General features: G+C 38.1%; 1 pseudogene; it reads left to right on the top strand.

The window, feature by feature from the left end:
- Nucleotides 1–3,876: 3,876 nt before the first annotated feature.
- LOC102834786 overlaps nucleotides 3,877–5,813 on the top strand; it is a 19,701-nt pseudogene continuing 17,764 nt past the window's right edge.

The raw sequence follows: 5,813 nt of genomic DNA on the forward strand, positions 1-5,813 counted from the left end.
GAGAATATAGGAAAATGCTTAGGAGATAGTTGTTGATTGATAATTCCCAGAACACACAGAAGAAAATATTATATTTTTCAATAGTTGGCTGATTTTGACTAGTCACCTACATGTTTTGCAAGGCAGATGAGGTGTCTGGAATATCATGGAAGTAGTGAGGTGTCATTGGAGGATTCAACCAATGAAAACTTCAAGACATATATTAGAAAATGCCTTGTGAGGGAGCTTAGGCGTGCAAGAATCACAGAAAAAGGCATTACAACAGTATGGGCAATGCATATTCCTGAAGTGCTTTATGTAAACTCTAGTTAAATGAGGATAAAAAACTAAGTGTAACATTTATTTGTAATCTAATGTATTACCCACTGGGAAAAGGAGAGGATGAAGAACAAAACATAACAAAGATGAAAAACAGACTGGGGAGAAAATTGCCTGTTGAGAGAAGGAAAAATAATTAGAAGTTCCCTTGAGGAAAATAGGAGAAAAGAGAGCTAATGACAAAGTAAAGGCAGACAACACATGTAGCTCTTGCTCTAGTTGAGTGTCACAAAGTTGCTGGAAATGCCTGTGCATGTGAAAGAGAACAAAACCTTCAAGACAGTGAGAATCATAATTTAGACCATATGGAACTCTGTTCATCAGACTTTTTAGGTACTGAAGAGAATATGTACCATCAAGACAATCTCAAGGTCTTCATCATACACATAGTTAAAAAATATATATTCTATTTTCTTTTTGTATGAAGATATATTTTGTTAAACAAGAGCAAGGATAATTTCTGAGTGATGACTTACAGATAATTTTTTCTAAATGTAAAAAGAAATGCATACACATGCAGAATCAGTTCTCAGTGATAGTTATGCTCTGTAAATTCACTACAAACAGTGACTTAGTGAATGCTGAACCATTGCTCCTAAGGGGAAATAGGAGGTTAAGTTCCTGAGAGTATCTGGTCACAACATTTTCACCAACTGATCAGTTTAAAGTTGGCTTGCTTAGTATATAATGTTGATTCCTAAACATTGAACTCACTAGCCACAGCTCTATGACTTATGCCTATATGAAGCTTATCTGATGCAGGCATTTTCTCTGCAAGGCCTTCTTACACTTGGAGCACCAGAGAGCTCTTCAGCACTACACTTGGGGGACATTTTAAAGAGAAAATCATCAACAAAAAACACAAAAATGTGAAGAAAAAATCAAACATGACACTAAATAGGCCTTAAAAAGGACACTTGTTTATAATTTAAGAGCAAAAACAAGAATGGAAATGTGCAGTTCAGGTTTTTCCAAATTGTCCCTGCTCTTTTGCTATCCACAAATGACTAGGAAAATGTGACACATATTGATTTATAGGCTACAAATAAATCTTATCTAGTAGGCAAATTTGCAAATATGAGATTAGCAAATGCTAACAATTGTATGAATCTTTTGATTTTGAATGTTAACTTTGTCATAATAACCCCATATCATGCCATTTATTGTCAAATCAGTTCTGACCCATAATGATCCTATGTGTGTCTGAGTAAAGCTATTCCATAGGGTTTTCATTGGCTGATATTTTGAAAGTAGATCATCAGGTCTTTATGCCAGTGCAATTCTGGATAGACTTGAACCACCAATGTTTCATTTAGCAAGCAAACTCATTAACCATTTACACCAGATAGACATTCCTTGGTGATCTATCGTTGTTGTTAAGTGCCCTTGAGTTGGTTCCAACCCATAGCAACCCTGTATAGGGTTTCCAAAGAGCAGCTGGTGAGCTTCAACCACTGACTTTGTTGTTCAAGCCAATCTTGCAGTCCAATGCATTAACCCAAAGTGCCACACCAGGACTCCTTGTAATGTATGGGAAGCCATTGTTGTTGTTAAGTGCCGTCAATATGATTCTGACCAATAGAAATCCTGTATAGACTTTCTAAGAAGCAAGTGGTGAGCTTGAACCACTGAACTTATGGTTCAAGTCGACTTTACATTCCAGCACATTAACCTGCAGCACCACACCAAGACTCCCATGGGGATCCATTAACCTCTCTTACACTCAGTCACCTTGTCTATAAAGCAGCAATTATAATACCTGTCTCTTAGGATCTTTGTAGGAGCAGAAAGCTATATATTTCTCTCAAAGAGTTGCCGGTGAATCCGTAATGCTGACCTTGCAAAATTAGCAGTTCAAACTCACTAACTGCTCCTCAGAAACCCTATAGAGAACTGATTCAGCAACACTAAACAACAACAACAACTTCTCATTAGACTGTCATGATATGCTCACATGAAAACCCACTGAGCAATTCTACTCTGTACACATGTGACTGGCCCAAACAAATCTTTCCATGATCTCGGCCTGGAGCTAAAAAAAATCAGGTAATTTTGGTTGGTTACTTGATATGAGGGGATAAAAAAGCATGGGTGACTCTATTTAGCTTCACATGCCAATGCAGGAAAAGCTGCCTGAAGAGGTAGAGAATAATTAGAAGAGAAGACAGAGAGAGAGAGAACACCAGGTCTGGGTTTATGATAGTTGTATTGCTCCTCGACTCTGTTCTTCAGAAAGTCTAGGTAACTTCGTGCCCCTTTAACAACAAGTTGATTCAATAAATGCACATTGAATCCCTTTACCGACGAATTAGTTGAAAACCATTTTGTGTGACTTGGTAATCAAAAGTGAGTTGACTAAAACCATAACTTAATGTCCCGAGGACAACCCATATGCATGGTAGTGGTAAATCTTTCAATAACCATTTATGGGCCTTAGGTGTGAAATCATTAGGCAACTTTAAGAAAATTCTCAACAAGTCCTAGGAATTGAAACATCCTTTTGACGAGTACAAGTTGAGTGTGCTACTGCAATTAATTTATGGAACATTTTATTACCACGTAATGTAATAAATGAGATTATAAAATCGAATTTATAATAAAAGATACTGACTCATCTAATTTGCAGTTTATTCCTCCTTTATTTACCAAATGCAAGTTTAGTTTGACCAAACAACTTAGGACAAAATATCAACAATGTTATCCAGAAATATTTTCAGTGTAAAATTAGATCAAATTCTCCAAATGCAGGAGATGATAGTACTCCACTTTAGAGAACAGATTTACTTGGGATTGGCACAGTGACAGCAGCAATGAGCTCAAGAGGAGCAATGCTTGTGACGATGGCGCAGGACTGAGCAGTGTTTCATTCTGTTATTGCACAGGGTTGTTATGAGTTAGAACCGACTCAATAGCACCTAACAACAACACACTTCCTGGGAGCTCAGTGACTCATAGGATTGGTGGTGGTGGTAGTTATGTGCTGTGGTGTAGGTTACAACTCAGAGAGACCCTGAATAGAGTTTTGAGACTGTAAATCTTTATGGGAGCAGAAAACTTCATCTTTCTCCTGCAGAGCATGTGGCAAATCCAAACAGTTGACCTTGTGGTTAGCAACCCAACTTATAACCCACTATACTACTAGAGCATATTATAAGATAAGTACTGGACTGCAAACCATAAAGTTGGTGGTTTGAGACAGGAGAAATATAAGGCTTTCTGCTCCCTCAAAGATTTAAAGCCTCAGAAATCCTATACAGGGTGACTATGAATAGGAATATACGTAATGGTGTTTAACAATAACAACAGCACATTATGTAGGAAGCCCTGGGTGGTACAAAAGGTTAAGCACTTGACTATTAGCCAGAAAGTTGGTGATTTGAACCCACACAAATAACCCTTAAGAGATAGGCCTAGTGACCTGCATGCCAAAGGCCAGCCTTCAAAATTATGGAGCAATTCTACTTTGTACACATGGGTCATCAGGAGTTTGAAACAACAATGACAACAAACAATAACAAAAATGCATAAACTAGCTCTCTCAAAGAGTTCCAAAAGGATATGGCAAGAGAATACAACAGGTAATGAAGAAAGACATTAAAAGCAGGAGATAAAATCGATGAGGACTTTTTCCTAACTCAAATTGATGAATAATTTTTTAAAGTTCATTCAACATACAAAGCATTGGGGGAGAATTTAACAAGATGATTAAGACTCTGCCTTTAGAAAGGTTGCAATTTAATAGAAGAGATAAGACAAGTTGACTAATAATTCTAAGTCTATAGGATTGTACTATAAAGGTGTTACTAAGGGTTGAAATAGCACAAGCAGAGAATCATCATATCTGTTTGAGAGCATAGGGAATTTAAATCAAATATGCCTTTCAAGGTGGGCCTTTAACAAAAGGTAAGTTCTTATATTGCCCCTCTTTTGGCCATAGAATGCCCTTGATGGTGGTTGGTATGTGTACCCCATGAAAGAAACTAGGCCTAAGAGATAAGTCAACTGAACAAGGCTTTGTTATTATTTAAATTTATATGATGAAGTGGAGGCTGGATTCAGAGGGCAAGAAAATTCCAAATGTCGTGAAAACCTTACTCTCAGGAGTACAAGTAGGAAAGGCCTTTCACTGAGCTCCCTGAGATATTTAAAATTAGCCTCACTTCAGCTACTTCCATGAAACATTTTAGGACTAAAAGCCTAATGACAATTCTTTGGATGAGAATCAAGTAGCTGTCACTTCATTGATCCTGCTGTTTGCTACTATTTTTATTTGATAAGCAGAACTTTATACTTGGGACTAGATTTGAGGCAAGATCACTAATGATTCATAGTTTAGAGACAAGAGGGCCCCATATTCAGGTTGGCCGGTGTTAGGATTTCTTTGGCAGGAGGACTGTAGATGTTTTCAATTAGGTGAAAAGCAAAACCTCCAGAGAATATGGCTTTAACCCAAATAAAACCTTTTGTGAATACAATTTCTCTCTCTCTCTTCTTCCCCTCAATCCTGCATGTGTACATGTGTGTGTATGTGTGTGTGTGTAGAGTGGTTGAGACAGCTGCATTACACAGGTGGTATCCTAGGCAGTAAATTACATGGCTTTTATAGATGGCCTGAGACAGACAGTCTCAGAACAATTAATTTTACCACTACACATTTGACCTAAGAGCACTTTTTATCACAGCAGGAATTCCTTATCAAATTCTCAGGTGCAGGGGCCCCATAAACACTTTGGAGGCACATGGACCTCATGGTTGAGATGACTAGTAACTTGAGACTAAGTGAAAGGTGGCCTGGGGAGAAAGAGAAACAGAAAACACAGACTCCAGCTCAAAAAGGCAAATCCAAATATTCAACCCTGTCTGTCCAGTGGAGTTTGCATATCCTTCAACCAGCCACAGTGCTGGGAAATCTTGGGAATTCATGCTAGTCAGCATGGAGAATGTTTTGCTTTGAGGAAACTTGAACAACAAAAAAAATCTTTTTGCAGACAAAGAAGTCATCCTGCTTGTAAATTGGTGCAGTGGAGAGTTAACCAAAACAACAGGCTGATAAGAATTTTCACAACAAAAATTCATTTGACTGAACACATATACCTCCAACCACATATCAAGGTCCTAAGGTGGCACAAGTGGTTAAGTGCTGGACTACTAATTGTTGTTGTTGTTGTTGTTAGGTGCCATTGAGTCGATACCAGCTCATAGAAACTTTATGCACAGCAGAACGAAACACTGCCTGATCCTGGGCCAGCCTCACTACTGTTGCCACACTTGAGTCCATCAATGCTGCAACTTGGCCAATCCATCTCGTTGGGGGTCTTCCTCTTTTTCTCTGACCCTCCACCCTACATGATATCCTTCTCCAGATTAGAATGTGCTTTTTTGTTCTGATATTCACATACACAAAACAAATATGTGTTGGAAGAAGTACAGTCAGAATGCTCCTTAGAAGCTAAGATGGCCAGACTTCATCTCTCATACTTTGGATATATTATCAG

This window comes from Chrysochloris asiatica, unplaced genomic scaffold (assembly GCF_000296735.1).
Source record: "Chrysochloris asiatica unplaced genomic scaffold, ChrAsi1.0 scaffold00311, whole genome shotgun sequence".
Classification (NCBI taxonomy): domain Eukaryota; kingdom Metazoa; phylum Chordata; class Mammalia; order Afrosoricida; family Chrysochloridae; genus Chrysochloris; species Chrysochloris asiatica.